At 37.7% G+C, this 13,143-nt stretch overlaps 1 long non-coding RNA gene across 1 annotated transcript; it reads right to left on the bottom strand.

Moving 5' to 3' along the window:
* Window positions 1-3,127: 3,127 nt before the first annotated feature.
* On the bottom strand, window positions 3,128-10,582 carry LOC129053138 (uncharacterized). The gene is made up of 2 exons (XR_008518236.1): window positions 10,348-10,582; window positions 3,128-3,288 (listed from the first exon to the last, which is right to left on the bottom strand). It is a non-coding gene; the product is annotated as an uncharacterized LOC129053138 (long non-coding RNA).
* Window positions 10,583-13,143: the final 2,561 nt, after the last annotated feature.

Raw genomic sequence — 13,143 nt, forward strand, 5'->3', positions numbered from 1 at the left:
GGTGAGGAATCCTTGGGACCTGGAGGAAGGGTAGTGCTGGGGTAGGTGGGGATGATCTTTGGAGCCACTGCCACTCTGGCAGCCACTCTTGCTCTGCAAAAAATGGCTGAGCCTCAGCCTTCACAGGAAGTAACAGGGGCTCAGCAAGCAGTATTTTGTGTGCCAGATTTTCCATCTTCATATCTTTTTTGGTGCGGTGTGTACTCAGGTCTCTATCATTAATTTGGTCATCTTATTTCTTTGTACATTTTGCATAAAACTCACTTTTCAGATGTGTTTCCTAAATTTTTCTCAGCCTGCACCTTTTTTTTTTTTTTTCTCTTAACCAGAACATATTTGTTGTTTGTTTTGTCTTGTTTCTTCTTTTTTGTTTTTTGCTTTTTTTGAGATGGAGTCACACCCTGTCACCCAGTCTGGGGTGCAAAGGTGTGATTTCAGCCCACTGCAACCTTTGTCTACTAGGTTAAAGGGATTCTTCTGCCTCAGTTTCCTGAGTAGCTTGGATTACATGTGCCTGCCAACAAGCCCACTTTTTTTTTTTTTTGTATTTTTAATACAGACATTGTGGCAGTCAGTTACTGTGGGATGAAATGAGGGGAATGAATGCAGAAATGAAGACAAAGACAAACAATATTTGTTTTAAAAGAGGGGTCAGGGTGCTCATTGCTTCTAGTCAGCAAAGGCACTGAGCTTCTACAGGCCTTCATATTTTTTAGGCAGAATGAACAGGGAGGAAATGTAATTGTTAGTCAGCTGGTTGATTTATCACAGGCTCACATAACTGCTTTCTTTATACTACAGACTTCAGATGTTCCTATATATAACCACAAGAAATACTGTGCTTGGGGCATGACTGCCCTCAGTATTCCTTCTGGAACCAGACATGGCATGTCAGGTTATCAACATGCTGCTTTCAGGAGAACAGTTTGCCCTCTGCTCATAGACCTTCCAGTCATTACTGAGTTGGTCACAACCCTCATTCTTTTGGTCTGCAACATCTCCATTTAGTTTTTGCAATAATTGAGCAAAGGGGATTGCAGACTGTGCAGCTCTCAATTGCTGTTTAGTGGTCCAGCTGCTTTTGCAGACAATGAGCATAAAACAGAGACATAATAACATTACCTGATAATCACAAAAAAAAAAAGACATTGAGGTGAGGTTTGGAGGAGGTCCAAAGATTAAGGCTCTCTAAGCCTTGCTGGAATTCTGCCTGAGTTTTCAGGCATGGCCAAAATACTTGATTATGCTTATTCAAGTTAAGAATTTTACTTTGTAAGTCATTAATATCAAAAGTAACATTGGATGTGAAAGCTCCCTGTAAATGGGCCTTTACAAGTTTCCCTGGATATTTCTTGTTTTATTCCAAATTGGTTACACAAATATAAGTATGCTTAAAATGACAATGCAATTGCTTCTGCAACTACAAGTGTGTTCTTGTTTTCCTATCCACAGAACTGCGGTCTTTAACATTGCTGCTTCCGTGTATATTTCAGTGTTGTTTATTTTTATGCATCCATGCCTGCTTGGCTGTACACATCCAATTTTCCACATATTGAGCTGCTTGAATGGAGCTGTGCATTGCTACTAAGGACACCACAACAGACGTTATTAGCATTCCTAAGGAGATTTTCACAAAAATTTTCATGCCTAAGGCTCTACAAGCACAATGAGTATGCTGAGTAAGAAAAAGTTTTAAAAAATGGAAACCAGAGGTGGCCACACAAGGCTCAGACAGATTTACAAGCATCCATAATCTGGAATTGTGACCTAGAATTACTAGTGTGGATATACTGTATGTTTGTACTGTGCTATGATTAAGGGAATAATACAGTTGACAGGAATCGCAAGTCAGTTGTGCGTCATTTACCTGGATTTGGTCCTTTTTGCTGCTAGAGAAACATAAGTTTAAAAACACAAATTGTAAATTAAGTGGTAATATTTTCTACAGAAGTAACATTAAAACTGTGTTCAGCACAATTGCTATAATTAGATAGTGTTCCAACACAAATTCTGCCATTCATATAGTGGAGTGCTGCATTCCCTATTGACTCCTGAATTGGACATCTCTTTCCTTGATAATACCATTGAGGCAAAAGTGGGCTAGAGCCTGTTCCATGCTAAGGGAACCTTGTTGCAGGTTGGGATTGAATTCCAGCCCAATGTAGTGAAGAGATGCTGACCAGCGTCAGTGAAGTTTATGCCACAAGGTCGGATTTTCCTCTCTCCCAACTAAATGACCACAGGGACCCAGAAAATAATGTCTACCAATAGCATGAACTGTTGTCTAGCTAGGGGGGCAAGACACTGGGTCCAAGGAGTGTGGTAAGAATTCTCCAAGAGAGCCCATTCTGTATAATTAATACAATTTGGAGGATGGGGCTGGGAGTGAGTAGTAGCTACACCAGTAATGTTAAAAGAGCTAAGGCCTAACAGGTACATGATTTTTCCATGGTAACTCAACCATACTTGGAATTAATTTGTAAGGCCACTGAAGTTGAGTGATGTACCTGGGTGATGCATAAAGGAAGTCCCTCCAATGGTGCAGCATAATTGATAATCATTGTTCTGAGGGTCTAATTACTCTTTGTCAGGGGGTGTTAGGGGTCCTGGTTCCCATCCTCCATGATCATGACAGATGTCAAGGGGAGTGTCACTCCAAATTACACTCCATAATACTGGGGTATTGGAAACATATGCCCTGTATCTTTTTGTCTCTGCACAAGGAAAACCTACTGCACAGGACGTTACAGGTAACATGGCCATAAACTTGAAGTCAGGGGTGTTTGCCTCACCCTGATGCTCCAGCAGTTTCAAGTGACTCATGGCTTGTAATGGAGGAGCCGGATCCATAGTTGGGATCCATGGCTCTTTCCAGTCTCCATTTACATGGTTGCAAACACATTGACAGCACCCACACAGTTTATCCATCTCTTGTGAAAACACAAACATACACTCATCCCAACATCAGTGAAGTTACTGAGCCTTTCCATCGTTCTTAGGGGGATTTTCATAATATATTTGGGTATACTTTCCTTTTTTCCCTATAAAACTTACCAGTGTTGTTCTGCTGTAGTCTTACTATCTGTGCCAGGAGTCAAAAAATTTAACTAAATAAGTTAAAAACAAATTAAAGTAAAAGTAAATGTATTTTGTTTGAGGTGGTAACTGGTCTCCTGTTTCCCCTTTCTGTTTTTTCAGCACACGTTGTAATGTTTAATTTGTCCATTCTATAATTCCTTGTCCTTGAGGGTTGTAAGGAATTCCTGTTTTACGAATGATTGAGCATATCTGTAAAAAATTTTAAAAAACATAAATAACATAAGCGTGTCCATTGTCAGTTTGTAATTGTTTAGGAACTCACTATATGAGCAAATGATGACAGACTACGTCATTGTATGTAACCAGCTCTCTGACCTGGTTTGCATGTAGCATGCCGCATATGAGAGTAAGTGTCTATAGTCACATGAACAAAGGAGAGCTTGCCAATGCCAGCTTTGTGAGTAGCATCCATCTGCCAGATTTCATTTGAAGCTAAGTCTCATAGGTTACAGCCTTCTATGGGTGTGACTCCAGTGACATGCTGGCAAGTAGGACGGGCTTGTATAGGCTGCAGCCTGGCTCTTAGGCAAATGAAGCATACGAGTCAAGACCGAGTTTTGATGCAGTAATACAGGAGAAGTTTGAGCTTGTTGAAATGCAGAACAATCAACTTATTGGCTCTATTATTACCTGGAAATAGGGGTGTTGGGAGTTGTGTGAGAGAGCAAATATAAGAAATATAAAAAGCAGCACAAGAGCAAACAGCCTGTTGAAGTCTTAGAAACAAGTTAAACAGCTTCAGTTCTAGGGTGCTTTTAATAGTGGCAGTCCGAATGTGACTGGCTACATTTACAACATAGGCTGAATCACAGAGAATGTTAATAAGAGATAAAGCAGTGAGCTCTAAAACCTGAATAACCGCCATTAGTTCTGAGCATTGGGCTGAAACTCTGGGGTTTTTAATTGTATGAGCATGCTTATACCATAAGTAGCTTGGCGACCTTTGGAAGGGCCATCAGTAGAATAGGTCTGGCTGTCTGAAATGGGCTTGCGAGGAGTAATCACAGGGAAGATGAAAGGTTGAACTTTTAAAATGGCAAAATTTTGTCTGACGCATAATACTTATATACTATTCCTACATAATCTGAAAGAGCAATTTGCCACACAGTCAACATTTCCCATGCTGCAACCTGTCGTTGGGAATCCAATATTCTTCCTCATACTTTTAGACTGGCTCTAAAAGGAGAAAAGTAATTTTGTCTGGATCATATTTCTTAAGCGATTTTGATCTATCCCTACCCCTTGTTATAAATTGAGTAGTTAAATAAAGATAAACTTGCAGAGATTTTAATCTCTGATTGAAATTCAAAAAAAAGCCATTCTATTACAATGACATATTTTTCTATCATCTGGCCTAAAAATCCTGTTGGAGACTGGGGGCTAGAAGGAATGAAGAGAATCAAAATCTTTCATGGCTGTAGCTGGGAGGCATGTGTTTGCTGAAGAATCTGCACTACAAGCTGTAATTCAGCTTCTGCCTCCTTAGTAAGTTGCTGGAACAACTGGTTTGTCTCCTAAGCCCATTGCTCCTAATGAAGAATTTCCTTGGAGGGTCTGAGTGTTTGAGTTGATGAGTAACAATACCTAGGGTTGGGCACAGCCAATTTATATCTCCTAATAGTTGTTGGAAATCATTGAAAGCTTGTAATCTGTCCCTACGGAGGACGACTTTCTGAGGTTGAACATCTTTTCCAGTAACAATAGTGCCTAAGTGTTGCTATGAGGTGGTTGTTTCTACCTTTTCTTGAACTGTTTTGAGATTTCCCCCTGTTTTGCTTCTCTCAACATTTGGTGTAATAACTCTTCCATTGGAGCAGCCAAAAGAATTTCATCTACATAATGAATGATGTAGGAAGCAGGAAATATTTTCTGAGGCTCCTTTAAGGACTGTCCTACAAAATGCTGAAATAGCGTAGGACTGGTGAGGATGCTTTGGTGCAAAACTTTGCTTATCCTTCCCATGTAAGGGTATAATAAGGAAATAATCTTTAAAATCTATTACTATGAGAGGTGAATCACTTGGAATGCCTGCGAGGAATGGCAGACCCTGCTCTAATGCACTCATTGATTTAATCTGCACATTAATAGCTGTCAAATCATGTAGCAATTTGCTGGTAAAGTGGTCTGTTTTTATATACTAAAATTTTGCTGAAACTTTACACTTGTGTTCGTGCTACTTAATGTTTAAAATTGTCTGTGTGTATGTACACACACATATATATACAAATACAGATGTATGATATGTGTATATATACATACATTTATATACACATACCAGGGTGTATAGGTATACATACATAAACTCTGGGTATTATATATGTGTGTATCAAATACATGTATATACACACATTCATATGTGTGCATATGTGTATATACACATAAGTGTGTGTATGTGTATATATATACACACATAAGTGTGTGTATGTGTATATATACACACATAAGTGTGTGTATGTGTATATATATACACATATACATATACGTATATATATTCATATTTGTCTATGTGTATATACACATAAGTGTGTGTATTTATATATATACACATATACATATTTATATGTATATGTATACATATGTGTGTATACATGCACATATATATATGCATATGGGTTTATATATGTATATATGTTTGTGTGTGCATATATATACATATACACATACACGCACATATTGTATGTGTGCATATATATGTATGTAATACATATATATGTAATACCTAGGGTTTATGTATGTATAACTGTACACTCTGTTATGTATATACAGATGGTATGTCTATATGTATGTATACACATACATATATACATACACACATATGTATGTGTATATATCTTACACGTGTATATATACACACATAAACACACATGTATATAAGCGTGTGTATATATGTATATATGTATGCTCTGTATATATGTGTGTGTATATATATACACACATACACACATATATGTATTTATATTACATACATATATACATATGTGTGTATGTGTATATATATGTATGTGTATATATGTGTGTATATATGTATAATTCCTAATTCATTATATATAATATATATAAATGTATATACACACACACACACACACACATATATATATATATAAAATTCCTTGTTTGTTTTCTAAGCCCATTCAACCCAAAAACTTCCAGGTATGTGGGAAGCCTAAGAGAGACTATGTAGTAGTTTGATTGAAGCAAGAGTCTTTAACAGAGTTTGAGTCTTTATGCTACCCCTGGTTTCCCTTACTATTTTCCTAGCAAAACATTGACATTCTCTTAAATACGGGGGGTTGACTTTGAAACTTATCATTTTCTTCATATTTAGATATCATTGTAGCTGGATGCAGAACAGTTGCCTCAACAAATAAAAAAAAAAGTTTCCATTTCTTTTCTTCTTTTATAAAAACATCAGCAATCAAATGGTAATTTGTCTCTCTAGGGTAGCTTTTTTTTTGACTGTTGAAAGTGGAGATTTTCTGCTTATAGATGGGACATAGAGCCTCATAATTATTAGGGAGACATCAGAGGAAGGGGAAGTTGGAAACTAGACATTTTAGGCAAAGGGCTGACAAGGCTCTATGCTGAGAAACATCTTATCCTACTAGGTCTTCCTTTAGGATCCGAAATATTAAATTAAAACTCTGATTACAAACAGTTTTCTGTCAAATGTTAGAAAAAGAGGGTTAGGGCTTGATAAATGTTCCCTACACTATGCCTCTTAGATTAATAGGACAGTGAAGAAGGAGAAGAAAAAAATGCAGAACAAAGTATTCAATTGGGATAAGAAAACTTTTTGTACAGTGTTCTAAATGTCTACCATTGGTTCCCAAAAAGGTTTTACCAAGTTAAAATTTAGAATAAAAACTTGAATTTCATTTGTTTCCAAGACACCACCAAAACAGCAACATTTGAATAATATTGCTGACTACTAAATCACCAACTGAATCCACCCAATAAGAATATATCTCCTGGTTGCAACATTGCCTACAAAGAAAAAATAAAGGACATGACTGCCATAAGCAGAAAGGCAAGAAAATAAAATTGAAAATTCTGGAAATCCTGTTGCCAACATCCTGATGGACTGTCATTGACTGGCTTTAGTTCAGAAGTCTTTAGATAACACGGAGGTATAGCCTTGGCCAGAAACTTTCAATTGTCTCAAGACCGATTCTAAGTCTCTGCATGCATAAGCTGCTTTGTGAAGAAAAATGAGTCGGAACAGAGCCAACATTTTCATCAACTGAGGATGTTGGGGGATTGTCCAAATTCTCTCTATCTGGACGGCCACTTGAGTCTTATAAGGCTGGAAGTCATCCTATTGATTTGAACTGGCTGACACTGGCTCAGTGTTGTTTGCTCTTGAGTACAAAAACGAAAAAAAAAAAATCTTAGGACAAAATCCTCAGAAATACAAGTAATGTAAAGAAGTTGAAGAAGTGCGCCTATACTCCTACTCAGTCTTCTAATATATTGCTTTCTCAGAACATGTATCAAATATATATAAATTGAAAATGGGCCTTTGGTCTGTTTTCCTCCTTTTTATATTTTGGACTGGTTTTCCTCTTTGCCTTCCTATATTAAACATGCTATTTGTCTCTGAATCTCTCTATTGCCTGTGTGGCTTTCTGTTGCTCTGCAGCAGTTAAGATTTGGCTTAGGAATGACATAACATGCAGCCAAGTAAAATCAAAATTCGGGTAAGATTTTGGAAAGCCTCTTTCTATCCGGGTTATCATAATACATTTCTGGGTCCCAATCTATGTGTTTAAAGTCTTGTAATACAAAGAGAATCAGGAATTTAGAGGCAACATGTTTTTTGGTCATTTTCTTTGTGGGTAGCAGTTTAATGGAGGGTTAGTTGGGAGAATTGAAGAAACTGAGAATGATAAAGTGACCAGAGAAGTCTCTGGATAGGGGACACAAGAAAAGCTGGAACATCTAGAAGTTTCTTTTGAGGGTTTTCTGGGGATTTGTTTCTCTGATTGCTGAGAATTGTTCACTATAGACAAGTCTGATGTGCTAAGAAGGCATGGCCAACATTACAATGTTTAGAAATATCTGAGTTTTTGCAGAACAAAGAAATCTGGCATATATGGTACCACAGACAATTTGCCTTCTCAATTGCAGAAAATGTCTAGATGTTGGATAGTATTGAGAGAGAAAATTTAAGTAGATAGGATGGATTCTTGCTAAAACTACTATAAGCAAAGAGACTTACTGAAATATCGGGCTGCATGCAAATTAAAAAAAAAAAAAAAAACCTGTACAAACCTGCAGTCCACTCATATAAAGAACAAACCTTTATAAATCAATTCTTTTGCATTTTTTTGGCCTAAAATATGCCTACAGATAATCTGATAAAAGAAGAAGAATATTCTGCATAAAAACAATTATCTTTCAGAAAATAGTCTCTATTTATTTTACCCAGTGGTCTTCAGTGTGTTCTGATGAACACTTTTGCAGTCACATGGATGTACCACTATATATATCTGTCTGCTATTTTGAGGTATCATTAGACTTTTTTTTTTTCTTCACTATAGAGAAGTCAGATTGAAAGCTTAAGAGGGAAAAAAAATGACTGTTGACAGCACAGTTAGGAGAGAGATGTATTTCTCACTATGAGGCAGGTTCTGATGATTTTATGATTTAAGAAAAGAGTGTGCTTACTAGTCTTGAAAAAGTACTAGTTGGTTTGAGTCAGAACCTTGACCCAGGACTGAAATTTAGCTGAAGTAAAAATTTATAGTGGCTCAGCTCACAGTGGAAAGCATATGCAGAAAGAAGAAGAAGAAGGAGAAAAGTGCTCTTTGAAGCACATTGAAGCCCCTTGTGTAAAAGGAATAGAGACTGTTTTCTGGAAGTATGTGCGTTATCTAAGAAGAAAAATACTTTTATGCAGAACATTCTTCTTTTATCAGATTATCTGTTGGCATAATTTAGGTAACAAAAAAAAGCAAAAATATTTGTTTGTTAGGCTTTGTTCCTTTACATGAGTGGACTGAAGATTTCTGCAGGTTTTTTAAACATCTGCCTGCAGCCTGGTATTTTAGCCTGTTTCTTTGTTCAAAGTAGTTTTAGCAAGAATCCATCCTATCTACCTAACTTTTCTCTCTCAATATTACCCAACATCTAGATATTTTCTGTAAGTGGGAAGGCAAATTGCCTGAGGTACTTTCTTTGTCCTGCAAACAACCTAGATATTTGTAAGCATTGTAATGTTGACCATGCCTTCTTAGCATGTCAGACTCGTCTATAGTGAACAATTCTCAAAAGTCAGAGAAACAAACCCCCAGGAAACCCTCAGAAGAAACTTCCAGATGTTCCAGCTTTTCTTGTGTTCCCTATCCAGAGACTCCTCTAGTCACTTTATCATCCTTATCTTCTTCAATTCTCCCAGGCAGCCCTCCATTAAACCGTTAACCCTAAAGAAAATGCCTAAGAAACCTGGTGTATCTAAATTCATGGTTCTCTTTTTATTATAAGACTTTAAACAGATACATTGGGACCTAGAAAAGCATTCTGATAAGCCAGATGCATACAGACAGGCTTTCCAAAATGTTACCCAAGTGTTTGGCTTTACATGGCAACATGTTATGTCATTCCTAAGCCAAATCTTAAGTACTGCTGAGCAACAGGAAGCCACACAGGCAATTGAGAGTTTCAGAGAAAAATAGCATGTTTAATATAGGCAGGCAAAGAACAAAACCAGTGCAAAAAATATATATATATATATGGGAAAGGAGACAGAAGTCCCATTTCCAATAAGAAGGGAGATGGTGCCCCTTAAAAACCACAACTAAATACCTACTGATTTTATGGATCAGTGGAAACAAAAAGACTTTCTAATGTGCATGTTAAAAAGCTTTCAAGAAACTGGAATCAAACCTCTTAATTAATCCAAACTGGTTATATTGAAATAAAAATCACATATAAATATTTCAGACTTTACAAAAAGGCTGAGAGAGGATTGTGTGGATTTTGTGAAACAATCCTCTCTATCTCCTGATTTAAATGAAATACAGGTATTCTTAATAAGCAAGTTTATTACTCAAACTTTAAATCAGAAGATAACTACAAAAGCAGACCATGGTAAAAGATAACACTGTAGAAAAAATTGTGGGTGGCATTCTTCGTCTTTTACAGCAGGGCCCACAATGAGGCATGGGAAAGGAGGGAAAAGCAAGAGATAGACAAAGGCATTAGTGACTGAATTACAGGTATACAAAATCCAGGAGTTTTGAGCTGTACCTTCTAACTGCTGAAACTTTGGCAAGCCAGGACTCTTCAGGAAGAACTGCAGAGAAAACAAAACAATGCCACTTCAACCCAGTCCAGCCAGTGGTGGTGACCACTGGAAGGTGGAATGCCTGCAGAGACATAGTTTTTATTCCAGGGCCAGATTTTGGATGACCAGGTAAGACTTATGCATCCCAGGGCTCAATTCAGGCTTGAATTGTAGTCTCACCAATGCACCACAAGTAGCAAATTCTCACTGTGTGACATCACAAAGAGTGATTTGTCTCGGGTCCAAAAACTTGACGACGGTGCACATAAAGTGAAGTTAGAACCAAAGTTTAAGAAGGGAATTAAAATAGCTCTCCACAGTGGAAACCCAAATTGGTTCTCCAGTGTGACACTGATGTTTGGGGTCCTCATATACTGGGAAATGGAAGAATGTGATGACTGATCTTGGAAAAAGCCTTATTCAGCTTGGCTTTGGAATTTTGCTTGGGACCAAACAAGTGCTGATGTGAAACCTTGGCCGACGACCTCTACCCGTGACTAATCAGAGGCTGACGTGATTATTTATACTAGTTCAGGTTATATTCCAAAGCGTGTCCAGAAAAGTGCCCACTAAAACTTGTTGTCACCCACCGTGTACTTTCCTCACCTGAAGAAAAGCCGCTATTTTTGGAAGTCCACTGCTTATACAAAAGATGAGGATGTTTCCTTGTTGTTTTTGCTTTTCAATCAGTATGTTTGTGAGCATATTTTGTGCATAAAGAACAAAGATCTGTCTATGTTGGACTGTGTTTCTTCATGTGAGTGGGCTGAAGGTTTGTGCAAGTTTAATAATATGTGTCTGTAGCCTATTTTTTGGTAAGCTGGATCTTTGTTCCTAGAAGTTATACCAAGGGCCCCAACTACCTAACTATTCTCTTCTGTTAGCGAGAGTAAAACGCTACTACCTAACTAACTGCCGTTAGACAGAATTGATCTTTCTAGCTACTTCCTGCTAGGGAGGGGGGTTGTGCAATGAAACATAACAGCTGGAGCTCCACCTGAGGTCAGGATAAGGTTTCACAGAAACATGGTGTTTTCATAAGTGGTTTCATTTGCAGTACCGTTTGGAGTTTGATTTCCTCTGTGTGAGAAGAAAAAATTTGGGTTATCAAACCATACGTTATAAAATGAGATGAGCTGAGGAAATAAACAGCTTAAAAATTCTGAGGCTGCTGACAGGCCCTGTAACTGACAGCTATAGTTATGCCAGAGAAGTTGTGGATGCATAGGGCTTGGTTTTGTTAGCTTTCTTAGTCTTACCCCCACAAAGACAAACACCACTTGAGACTAGAAGATAATGTCCAATGTAAGATTTGAAAGAAATCTTTCTATTTTTCTTGTTCATTTCTGTAAAAATCAAATATAATAGGCCTGAGTTGACAGCAAAATAGTCTAAAATTTAATAGTTAAAATAATTATTGGCATAAACTGTGGGCCAAATTATTGTTCTTAAATCGGCTTTCTACATTGCCTTTGGCGAAACTCTTCTTCATGAGGAACCTCTGATAAGACCTCTCAAAGCCAAGAACAACCGTGGGTTTTACTTCCAAATACCCATGTGTTGCAGGAAGTTACGGACTCCAAAGAGAGGGACCTGCTGAAGCTTTGGCAGAATAATATAAATTGTGAAGATTTCATGGACATTTATTAGATCCCCAAATAAATAATCTTATAATTTCCTATGCCTGTGTTTATTTAATCACTTAATCCCTTCATCTTCATAAGCTGAGGATGTATGTCACCTCAGGACACTGTGATGATTGTGTTAACAGCACAAATTGTTTGTAAAGCATGTGTGTTCAACAATATGAAATCTGGGCACCTTCAAAAAGGAACAGGATAACAGTGATGTTCAGGGAACATTGGAGATAACCATTAGGTCTGACTGATTGGGAGCCGTGCAGAACAGAACCATATTTCTCTTATTGCCAAAAACAGGTAAGAAAAATATCATTGAATTATTTCCCTAGTAAGGAATATTAATAATTAACAGCCCTGGGAAAAGAATGCATTCCTAGGAGGAGTCCTATAAAATGGCCGCTCTAGGGGTGTCTGCCTTATGCAGTTGCAGGTAAGGGATGAAGCACACCCTCGCCTCCTGCAGCACCCCCAGGATGGCTTGGATTAGGAAATTCCAGCCTGGTGAATTCCAGTAAGACTGGTTCTCTTCTCTGGATCCCTGTTAAGATGTTTATCAATGACACTGCATGCACAGCAGGACATGGAACTTCATTAGTAATTGTAGGTTCACCCTGACATTGTGATTTCACCCTGACCTTCTGCCTTGTGATCTTTTATTGCCCTATGGAGAATGTGATCTCTGTCTCCCATACCCTATTCGCACACTCCCTTCCCTTTGAAAATTGCTAATAAATCTTGCTGGTTTTGTGGGTTGTGGGACATCACAGAACCTGCTGACATGTGACATCTCCCCCGGACACACAGCTTTAAAATTTATCTCTTTTTTTGTAACCTATCCTTTTATTTCTCAGACTGCCTGACACTTAGGGAAAATATAAAAGAACCGAGGTTGAAATATCAGGGGTTGGTTCCCCCAATACCTATGAGTTGGTTAAACTTTTTGCTTCTTGAGATCCAAGTAAATGGGATTTCTGGGCATGTTAAGAAATGACATTCTTTGATATTTGGGGTTTCATAAAGACTGTTGCAGGGTCTAAAAAGGCCTTTGTTTTACAGCTTATTTATAATGACTTCTAGCCCTTTTCTACCTTCTGGTTTGGGAAATAACGCTTCTGGCCA

Source organism: Pongo abelii, chromosome Y (assembly GCF_028885655.2).
Source record: "Pongo abelii isolate AG06213 chromosome Y, NHGRI_mPonAbe1-v2.0_pri, whole genome shotgun sequence".
Taxonomy (NCBI): domain Eukaryota; kingdom Metazoa; phylum Chordata; class Mammalia; order Primates; family Hominidae; genus Pongo; species Pongo abelii.